Genomic DNA, 12,372 nt, shown 5'->3' on the forward strand with positions numbered 1-12,372 from the left:
ACAGCACCAGCCTTCCTGCCACTTGAGCTCCACTCCTGGAAACTGCAAATTTGAACTAGGGCTGAGCAAGCAAAATTATCTTTGCTTCAGCTTGTTGGATGATGAGCATGCACATAGACATTCTACTCAGCACATTTGAGAATAGCTGAATTTCTGCTCTTAACCATTCTGTAAATCTGCAGTGTCACATCCTAAATCCAGGCTTTGCCAAATGTGTTGGTTTGGTTTTTTTTTTGGTTTTTTTTTTTTTTTTTTTTTAGTTCAAAGCACTGCATTGAGTTAATTTGCTTTTCTGATGCTCCTCCTTTTCATGAGCATTCACATGGTTCTGGTCTGCTAGTCAGTTCCTCAGGAGAGAGCAGGGGAAGGAATACACTTCAAAGTTTTATGAGGGTACACTCACAGAAGCTTAATATTAAATTTGAACTTGAAGATGTGCATGCCTTCATTTCTATTCTACTGTGTGCTCTCTGACTCTGGAGTATTGAACATGCCAAGAAAGTTCAGAATGTGGCTTAATTTTTAGGAAAGCTGTCTGCTTAAAAATGGAATGTACCTGAGGTTGAAGCTAACTACCAGAGGAAATTCTATGAAAAAAAAATACCAAACCAAAAACATGCCAGATAAATTGTTAATTGTGAATTGTTTGCCTTTGACTTAAAAGGAAAAAAAAGAAAAAACACCCACCACAAAACCAATCATGTTTTGCAATTAGTTTTGAACTTTTTTATGTTTTTAATTTTAATATTTGTCTTACAAACTGCTTCGTGCTTTTGTGAGAAAACTTTATGTGAATTCTGCTTCCAAACTCAGTCTCAGCAGGGAAAATTATATGAAAATTAAGTTACAATGCTATGTACTGAAAGGAAAGACCAATGTTGCTTTTGTTTGGGGGCTGAAAGTGTCTCTATAGTAAGTGGAAATAGAGTTAAGCTTGCCAAGAGTTCCTTGAGAAGCAGATGGAGAGGCAACTAACAACCTTGATGCAATCTTGTTGGCTAAGCCTTCTGAGTATCCATGGGGCTCCCAGAGCTAGCTATCAAATTAACTTGATCACTGCCCTATATGAAAGTATTCTTCACTTTTGTCAATGCTGGAGCAGTTTTGCACCCTTTCCCCCTGCACAGAGCTGTTTGTTCTGAACACCCAGTTAAACTCTCAATTATCTCTTCATGTGGTGAGTGATTACAGGTCTGTCCTGATTCCTGAAAAACTTCCATGGCCATGTGCATCTTCTCTCTTTAAAGGCTTTGCACTTTTTACTGGTATTCAAAAGACACCCAAAAATGTGATAATTAGTTTTAATGGCTACATAAAATAGTATTATATGTGGCTGCATGCACTGAAGAGTAGAAAAGGATATTTGATTGTTGAGTTAGACTGGTTTGCTGAATGTAGAGAAACAGCCTTGGATTCTGCTGGCATTCTCAGATGCACAACATGATCCAGAAGCTGATTGTAAGATGATGGTATCAGTCTCTCTTTTCTTGCTGCAGGTGGGTTCTGAATATAAATCACAAGCTGTGTGTGCTTCGGCTGATCCTCTGTTCCCACAGTGACCTTAGAGTAAATGTATTGTTTTTTCATTTATATTTAAGAACAGATGAAAGTGTGTTGAGACTTGCTCCCCTATCCACACCAACTAAATCAATATTTCACACACATTCTGTGTTGGCAATTAGCTGCTCCCCATCAGAAGTAACGTCTGCTTTAGAAGTTTCCACACCATCCATTCTGTTTGTTTTTATTCTTGCAAGTCTTCACCCAACTAAAGTGGGATCAGAAGTTTGCTTAATTGACATTTCTTTCTTTTCCACTGCAAGAAAACTGTCCATACAGAAAGGACACTGTGAAGTGAGTAGATATGCAGGTGTTCAGTCATTGATGTCCTCCCTCTGCTCCCCCCGTATGCTACGGAGTATTCACACCTGTGTCGGTGTGTCATTTTAATTATTAAGAGCTTCTCAGTCCACAAAGCCAAATCATGCTCTTTGATATGCATGGAGCCCCTCCTCTGAAGCTGGAGAAGCCACAGCTGGTTCCTACATAAACCATGCAGGACTGGAGGTGGTGTCAGCCACTTCAGGGGCTGCAGTGCTCACCAGGGCCCAGGAGGGAAGGCATCCCTGCTTTCAGAGCGGGCAGGCTTTGGGAATTGCCCTGCTAGAGGGAAGAGTGGCATTCCAAGCCTGTCTGCAGGGCACAGGTGGCCAAGCCTTGCTGGGAGGTTTGAAAGGCACAGCCTCAAGCTCCTATGTGTCAGACATTCCTCAGTGCTGGGTTCACTTAAACTGAAATACTGTGTCCATTATATATCCATACTTAAAATTATGTACATTGTTTTTTGGGGTTTTTTTTTTGTCTGTGCTTTGGTCAGACACAGTTTTGCCTCCACCATCTGGTGTGCAGTGAATCCATTCAGATGTGGAAGCTTGTGGATAATATGCCAGGATAATATGTGAGCTTACCTGACATGTATCATGGAGTTCATGTGACTCTTGGCCTTACGTTCTGTACTCACTGGTTTCCTGAGAAATTTGGAAGTGTTGCTTCTGACAGGGAGAGTTGAGAGGGCTTGGACCTTTCCTCCTGAGATGACCCTGCAGTAGCTGTGGTCTACAGAAATGCTAAATTCCCTTGAGATAAAAGCAGGCTGCTCAAAAAAGTGTCTTTCTTGGAGATTTGTACTCAGCTTCTACTTTCTTTCCTGAAGTACTTGTAAGGCTTTTTGCACTTTCCCAGCTGCACTTGCCAAAGCTTTGTGCTGCCTTGCTGGCAGGAATCTCAGAACAGCAGGAGCTTCAGTGTGGGCTTTGCAGCGGGTGCTGACCTCTGTGCTCTCTGCTCCTGGGTTAGCTGCCTTAAACCCAGGTTACAGCAAAATGTAAACTCCAGAAGCAGGTTTTAAATCCATCACACACTTTCCAGCAGCAGTTTCTTTCGATTACAAGATGCTGCAAGTAAGATGCCAGGGCCCAGGTGGGCTGAGAGTACATTTTTTCTGGCTCGTGGTTTCTCACCTGTAGTGTGTGAGGGCTCTCCTAGGATGCTGGACTGCTGATAAATTCTAAGGGTAACTCTAAGTCTGAATTCTAGGTCTAAAATAATTCCCTCAGAATGTGGCATCTGTGGTTTGTTTTTGTTAGTTTGGTTGGGGTTTTTGGGTTGGTTTGTTGGGTTTCTCTTAATTTATTTCCTCTGGGAGAAGGGAATCACTATATTTACTTAGCAGATGACAACCCTCCTGTTATCCTATAGCTCTCATTTTCAACTTTCATTTTGTTAGGCTGAAGCTATGGAGAGTTAACCTTTGTCTTGAGAAGGTCTGAATTTATCCAAAAATTTCTTATATCTTAAATTATAAATGTCTTCCAATACTGAGTATTCCAAGGTAATAAAAGCCCTTTGGTACTTGGGGCAAGTACCAAAAATGGCTGGGTAAATCAGTGTTGAGCCTTGTCTGCAGACACATCACTGCCTCGCTCAACCCAATTTCTTACAACATCCAGGAACCTGTGACAGACCAGAATAATTGTTTAACATTATATTTATTGACTGCAGTGTAGTGGAGTCTAAGAGAAGCATTTTTACAGAACAGTGTGACAACAGAAGTCTAATATTTCAATTTTGCTTACTTATTTAGTTAATACCCCAGCAAGTAAAAGCACTGTCAAACCCCCACAAAGATCCAGCCAGGGAACTCACCTGGTAGGTTTTCTGCCTGCCATACCACTGTCAGTGTGTTCATTAGTCTTATTTCCAAGAAAGGGCTCTGAAAGTAGAGAGGCCACTGGACTCAATCAGTATAAAAGGTTGGCTGCACTCCCACTAGCTACCAGTTTTATTGTGTTACTGATCTACTTTAGTTTTCACAATTTTTGTAATAGTTGTAACTTTTAGTTGCCATTAGTAATACAACTATCCTCTGTGGGAGCATTTAACAATGAAAAATGCACATGAAAAATTGGTGGAATTGAAATGAAATATACAGCATGTGGAAAAGTAATTTGATCATGAAATTTTTCCACAAGCTTTTCATGGGGGAAGAATACTGAGTGCCAATTGGTATTTCAAAGTTCAAGTTAAATTTACGCCACAATGGCAGAGGAATGCAGTAGATCAATTGTATGGGAAGATGACACAGCTCAAATGGTGATTATGTCAGACAAATGTACAGTATCTTGAAGGTAGCTTATCAGTATTTTAAGTATTTATTGCAATACTTAATCATGAAGGGAAAGTTTGAGTGACTATAGAACCATCTTTACATACTATGCTCCAGTACCTTCCTACACATTGTACAGGCTGTAAGAGGATTGATTGGCAATAATGACTCATCTGTTCATGGGAAGCATGGGGAGCTTTGAAAGATGAATGGCTGAAAAAAATGTAAAAGTGCTATTCTGCCGTCTGTCCAGTTATTAGCAAAGCATGCAGCATTGCTCCGTTTAATTCACTTTTCTATAAGGGGGAGTCACGTCCAAGAAACAGCCCAAAACCTTCATTTTAAACCCTTTTGGAAAAGCTTCTCAGTCCCTGCAGAGCACGAGGAGGCAGCCTCCCCTATTTACAGAGAACAGAATCCTGCTAGGCTCCAATTTGCTCTGAGTGAGCACTGACCTCGACACCCACTGGGACAAGGGAACTTGAAACTCAGAGTTACTTAGCACTGTGCAAGATTAAAGGTTCCAATTTCACTCCATTTAAATGTGTGCTCAAACTAATTTTTTGTTTTGGTACCTTGAATTAGATTATCAAAATGGAATTTAATTTGAGAACACCGAAATTTAATGTGAAACAGAACTCTTATTTTCTTGCCTGCCTCAATTATAACAAAAAAAACCCCTATGCTTTTTGTACTTTTATGACAAGTGCCCAACGTGAAAAAGAAAAGAGTATAAGGAAAATTAAGAGCTTCCCTTTGCTGGACTCCCTAGAAGCACTCTTACTTTGAACAGTTTGGTATCCACAGCTCCAGCTTCAAATCCTGAAAGAAAGTGGCTTTGTCTGGTAGTTTTATTGTATGTTTTTATACTATGTGAAATGAAAGGAGTGGTGATTTAGAGATTCTGCAGTGCTTTACTGACTCAAGTTCAGATTATAACAGACTGCTAACCCCTATTTCTCACCTGTAATGCCAACCTATAAATTATAAACACGTTGGCACAATTGTTAGATTATTATTTTTTTTTATAGCTCTCAATTTACAACTCTGGCTGTCCTTGAGCTGGTTCTTTGTATTTGTTACAGTCTCCTGAGGCAGGATTCATTGACTAGTGACTCCACATTTTAGCTCAGGGAAAATTCAGTCTCATTCTGATGTCTTCAATTTTTCACAAGACCTTACTGTTCCTCATTGATTATATACTGAGGATTAATTATGCTGTCACTTAATCTATTTACATGCTTGGACAATATATGGGCCCACTTATTCTGGCACGGTCAGCATTTTCCCCCATATGGGGCATGCTTGTTTTATTAATTGCAACATGTTGCCATTAGAATGCATGGAAGTGGTTGGTTAGCAAAGTTGTATTTATTCCCTTCATAAATCTATGAAGATATTTTTCTCTGTGACTTGAAAACTGGGCTGTCTACATTTTTTGCCTTGAAGGCATCAGAAAAATTGGTGTTTCATGAGAGATTACTCTCTGGTAGGTTGTTTTACACAGGTCAATGCACAGTCCAGAGAAATATGATATTATGCAAATCTGCTATTTCACATACGTGATGAAAGAAGTAAAATCAAATATGGGAAATATGTGACATGGAGCCTTACTTTTAATAGTTAGAAATTTCTATCCATTCATTTGCGGATATTTAAAGATAGAAAGAAAGGTAGATATTAGATATATCATTTAAAGATTTTCTCAAAGAAGTTCAGAAAGAGAAAGTAGGATTTAAAATAACATAGAGCTAAGTATTTTGGTGGACTGAGACTATGGCTCCTTCACAGCCTAACTGTCCACTCTTCCAAGCAACCACAAAAGAGCTAAAAAAGAGGACATCCCAGGAGGGATTCCATTTCCTACAAAATGCAATGCCTTTGCAGGGGGAATCATCATTATTGTAGTTTACTTCCCTTGGTTCTCCCCAGGCTGAGTGGAATTACCCCCAGAGCTGTTAGGAGAATGCTAGGAAGGCAGTGTCATTTCCAGAAAGGAATTGTGCTCTGATGCCAGCCAGATCCCCAGCACAATGTAACATCTCCTTATGCAAAACTTATACAGTAGAAGATGAACTTATATTTACACAGATAAATGTCTTCTTTATGCAATATGCACCTCCTGTGAGAAATGGTTGAATATCATTCTTCTACCATTTTTTTTTTATTTGTCTAGGGAAATATTTTCAGCTGACTCTGTCATTTGTTTTCTCAGTATGATGCCGCTTGTGTCAGATGCTCGTTGTGTTAGATATTTGAGTGTTACAGGTTTGGTGTTTCACACAACATCCCTGTCAGTCAATATGAGAAAATAGGCAGGGCTTCATTAAACACTGAAAATAGAGCAGCTTAAGCTGGGTGTGCTCCAATTGCTGTAATCATCCCCACACTGATCTCATTTTTAGAGGAATTTGTTCTGAACAAGATATTTCTTCCCACCCAATATTTCTTAAATCCTTGAATTATTCTACGACAGCATTTTACACTTAGAAATTACATTTGGTTAATGTTGTCAAAAGATTTTCTCACACTTTTGGACAAATACATAGCCTGAGGCCTGGGAGGTGTTTGTGCAGTGAAATAAAGCAACTCCTGTGTGCTCACACTTGCAGTGTTACCTCGCTGTAGGAGAGGAGATCTAATGAGCAAATGGAGACCTCCAGGGACTTCTTATTCAACACCTTGGTGGCAATGATCTGGCAGGTGTCTCTCACACACGTTTCTGTCAGCTGCATGATTTTTTCTAGGCTTTAAGACTGATGCCAAAACATGTAGTGCCAGATCAGACTGTTACTTAATATTAGCATGCATTTGATATTCTTATTTTAAGGCACATATTTCTGTTATCAACTCAGTAGCTTTTGTATGACAGTCCATATTTCAACATCACAAAATTAACATCTCTTAGATTCAGAGAAATTCAGGGTTTTCTCAAGTTGCAGATCTTTGACATCCCTGACTCTCCACCTTGTTACATGATTGCCAAGAGCCATTGGATTTCTGGCTTGGCAATCTTTCATACTGATTTGGTATCGAGGTGTAAGCCTCTTTTGTTGTCATTTCCATGGTAACTTTAGCATACTGGGATGATATTAAGCCATCAGTTTCAGTGAGAGTTACTGCTCTGTCTGTCCTGTTTTTGTGTGAGTGCAAAGGCAGAAAACCGACTCACCATCCCGGGTAAAATGTGACACAGTGGGGGGCTACGCCAGCATCTTCAGCACATCCTGCCTGCCTTACATGAGAGCACAAGCGCGCATGAGGCTACAGCTTCAACAAAAAACTCACTGTGTGGTGTTACTAGTCCTACAGGATTCCTAGAGTAGGCCTACCTTGTGATCACACCAGTCACTCCAAGGAGAAATCGCTGAAAACGAGGATATTGTAAGAACTACAAGGAAAGTTCTGTTTCTTCTTGTTTCTAGTGACGGCATTGTTGCTGAAACTGGAAGAATTCTGGTATGTGCACAAAGCTCTAAAGTGACAGTATCATTTTATCAAGAATGATATAATCGAGTTAGAGTTGTTCAGGACAATAGGATACCTCAAGTATCACAAGCGACACTGTCCAAAAAACGACTCGTCTGAGAAGAGGAAATGATTAGACACTCAAGAGACCTGAAAATGGAGGAGGGGCAATCACTGTGGGTAAAAGATGCACTGTGTGCCTTAGAAGTTCGGAAGAAAGGTGAGGCTGGGAAGAGGATTTAGATCTTTGTGTAGGAAAAGCAAAGGACAGCTGCAGGAAGACAGTTGTAGCATTCTGAAAGCTTATTCCCCACAGCAGGATTAGCTCCATGCAGTTCACTGAAAAAGAGCCATGCATTGACTGCATGACAAAAGCAGGCTGTGGTTATGCACTGTCTCATGTTTTTTATTTGTTCTTTTTAAAATTATTATTATATTTTATTATTATCATTATTATTATTATTGTTATTGTTTTAATATTTCCCCCCCTTTACTAGCTCACATTATTTTACTTACTATGTGTGCCCTAAGGGATTTCTAAGGAGGATTGAGAGCTGTGCTTGTGTCAGATGGAGACTGAATGCTAATTACCAGCCTGACAGAGTATAATAACAATACAAGAGCATCAGCGACAGAAAAAAAAATGAGCAGAATATACAATTATTTTATAAAAGAGTTTCTTTCCTTGAGGGAAAAATCTGCACATTTACCATCTGTGACAAAGGAGATGTTGAACTGTGTAAGTGAATTACCCATAGCTCTGCCTACATGTGTGCATGGAACAGGATGAACTTGAAATGACATTAAGCAATTTTGTTATTGCAAGAAAAGACCAGAAAAGGTACTGAACTGCAAAGCTGCATTTTCCTCTTTCAAAAGCCTAATTCAGGTTGATAAATGAATCATGATGTAGAGCAGAAATACTACATAGACTTCTATGGAAATGTTTATTATACTGCACAAAGCTTTCATTTTTCTTAATGCCATGTTCTAGATGGAAATGTACAGTATGTTGGAAGAAAATTGTAGAAGACCTAAGCTGTGTCAGTATTAATGATATGTTTAGATGGAGTTTATTTGTGTACAACAAAGGACATTTAACTATAATAAGGGATGGCTCCCAGCAACATAAGACTCTTACTCTAAAATAAGTGTATTATTTAAGGTTCTTCTCTCAATTAAATTAATAATATGTACTTATGTCTGGTTTTCAGTCTGGTCTTCAGTTTTCACTTAAGTAGCATCAGGAAATTAGGCCATTTGACATTGCACAAATTAACTTCTGGATTTTCTTAGTAAACTTTTTATGGGCAAGAAAAGTTTTTTTTTACCCTTGTATCCCTTGTTTATTTGATCAGAAATAGTCCTTCACAAATTTTTTAGCTCAAGTCCTGTATAGTTCTGTGTTACCAAATGACAGCTGAATCTGAACCTTTCACATGTGACTTCTTCAGCTTGTAGAAGAAGTTAATGCAATATGTTTGATGTCTAAGCTGAGTGCAAGGAGCTGGAGCACAGACACACCTGGGGCAGGCTATGGAAAACAGAAAAGGGCTCTGTGTGCCTGAGAAAATAATGATTTCCCTCAGGAGCCTTCCAAGGGGGAAGTGCCTTTCCTATAACTGATGTTCTCAGGCCACAGCGGTATCTTGACTGCAGTATTAAATACTGATTTATAATCAAATTAGATGAAACAGTCAAAATTAGTCTAATTTTAGAAGAAACCTGGAAAAAAAAAAAAAAACCTGCAGAAAAGAATCAAAGGAAAAACTGTAGCCAGATGATGGAACTGTCAGTTCTGTGGCCAAAACATTTTAAAACAGTGGAAGAGTTGTAGACAATCACATACAAGAAGCCAGATGGAATTTCTGTGGATCAAGAAACCTGTGTGCACTACAGATTCTAGCATGTTAATAACATCTATATATTATATATAGCTAGAAATATATGAAATAGCATCTATGCATTCACCTGAGATATGTTATTTTCTGTTCTTCCTCAAGAAGGACACCATCAGAACATTCCTCTACTCCTTGGAAGAATTGAGGCAGCTCACATACTTTAGCCTGTGACAAGAACCTTGCTCATTACAGGAGCAGGAAAATGCTGTTGTCACCAGTTCACCACAAAATGATGCCCACACAAAAATATTTTTATTCCAACTGTAAGGATCACCTTATTGCATAGAACAGGGGTTCAGCTGAATGTGCTTGACATCACACAGCTTTCATTTGGCCAGTGGTTGGCTTTCTTATCATACAGGTGTTCACAAGCTCATTTTCTGCATATGTTACCAAACCTGTGAGAATTTTAGCTGAGTTAAATAATGACAACTATGTGGGAGGCAGGTCTTTGGACTACAGCAAGAGTACATGTACACAAAGCTGCCAGGATATTAAATTACTGTATTCTTTTTGCCATGTTGAAAGAACATTATGTAATACCACAAGAGGTCAGTTGACACAAACCAAGGAATTTGGTGTGAGTCAGAAGTTGTCATTAATATTTTGAATACTGAATAAACTATTTTAATAGTGCGTGTCAAATATTTTAACAATGCAATCTATTTTTAGTGTATATTTCCTTGCAGTTATCTTCTGGGGAAAATAGGAGGTATCTTATTTGTTTTCCTACATTTCATTCTGCAGACAGAGTTTGCAAGTAGCAGTTCTTGCACAATCTAAATTCTAAAAAATGTAAATAATATATGTTTCCTACACCTGTGGCAGATATGTGACAAGCTGGCCATGAATGAAATACTTCAAATATTATTGCTCAGAAAAGACAGGCATAACATAGATTGTGTACCCAGTTATAGAGACAACTGGTGAAATCATGACTCTAAGTTATGGGAAAACTCTCATTGGATGCACTTATGCATTCTTTTACACAATCATTGTAGAAATTCACATAACCAAATTCCTCCTTTATCATAGAAAAAATGAATGTATGCAGTCTAGAATCAAGCCTGAGGAATTAAATTCGACTTACACTATAACTTTCCCTCCTCATCTGCTTTTTTAAAAAAAATAATCTAAATTGTAACTTCTGTGCATCACTGTTTCTCTTTCTAGGAGAAACAAAGAACTATTTTTAACATTGCTCTTTTGTAACATTGTTCTTTTTTACCAGATAGATAAGCCTTCCATTAAATACTCTCATGTCATTAGAAAGCTCTTCTTTAGCTTTATTAGGTAGGTTTGTGTATTCTACAAAAATGTGTATTTTGTACAGGTTGTGACATGAGTGTATGAGTATAGAAATTTGCAGGGACTTTTCATGCTTGTGTGGACCAAATTAAAGCAAAAGGCTTAGAACTCCATGTCCATTCAATATTTACAGCTAAATGTAATGAAGTACTAATGCCATGAGCCAGCCTGTATATTATTAACAAATACAAGCCATTCAGACAATAGCAAAGTCTGAATTGTGGCTTGATTCATATGGTTGCTCTATGGTAGTTAAAAAGTCAAAAGGATGATACAAGTTGGACTAAGTGGGCAATTAATCTGATCAGTACTCAAAAACCAAAATATGCATCAATTTGAAATCTATGTGATTTTTCAAAGTTGCTGTCACAGCGTCCTTGAAAATCAATAATTCCTTTATGATTCCCAGCATAGCAACATACTACAGCAGTGCGGGCTATTCTACTATTAGATAATGATTCCATTGAAATGAGCATTTATTTTAGAAATTAAACAGTAGATGATAAATTCTGTCAGATTCCTTCAATGCAGTAGTAGTTGTCAAAATACTGCCCTGACCAGCAAATGGCTGAGCCTGAGCAAGGGCTCCCTGCGTGAGCTTCCCCACAGAAATGTCTCTTTTTCCAGTTTACAGTGCTAAGGTATAATGTGGAGACTCCAATCTATCAAAATAGATACCTTATCTCAAAGCTGCAAAGTTGACAATTGGCCATACCTTTTACAAGCAAATGTTTGGGCTTCAGCTTTCAAATTAGTCCATTATTTTTCTATTACAGATGACCTTGTGGATTTCTTGCCAAATGACTCTAAGTAAAAAAGTCTTTCACAAAGAGAGGAAGAACAAAAACCACTTCAGAGTGTCTTCTGTTTGAAGATGTGATCATCAGCAGGCCCAGGACTGATTAGGGGCAGCGCTGTGAGATCCATCACTCACAGGGATGGGGAGAACAGTGCACTGAGCCTGGCCACTAACAGGGGGTGATGGGCAGGGCAGCAGCTGCAGCACACGGGCTGTGCTTGCTGTAAAACTGACACTGCAAAGGAGAAAGTTGCCTTCATCTTATTTTCCACAAATTTTAGAGAGTTCTGAAGCAAAATGGGGGAGAAGACTTGAACATTTGTATAAGATGTTTTTTCTCCTGGTGGTCAGCATTTTAAGAACATGATTGGTTTGTACTTCAAAGAAAAAACCTCACAAGTACAAATAATACTATTAAAGATAGAATTATTAATAAAAACAAAATTCATTTTCTAGTATTCCAAATTTGATTACTAATACAGTACATTTAAGAAGTATTTCATAATTAAAAGACAAAATATTCTTTTATTCTCTGCAAATTTAAGTGGGTTTTTTTCCTCATATTTGGAGCATATTTGGCTACATTACATTTTATATGCACATAAATAAAACTTAAAGAAAATTATTTGGTTTACAAAATTGCACAGTATAAGTTATAGAGTTTCATAATAGAACTCACTCATGCAAGATAAGTTCATCTGTTCTCTTCTTTCATGTTTATACAACCTTTA

The sequence above is a fragment of the Taeniopygia guttata genome, chromosome 13 (genome assembly GCF_048771995.1).
Source record: "Taeniopygia guttata chromosome 13, bTaeGut7.mat, whole genome shotgun sequence".
NCBI classification, from domain to species: Eukaryota; Metazoa; Chordata; class Aves; order Passeriformes; family Estrildidae; genus Taeniopygia; species Taeniopygia guttata.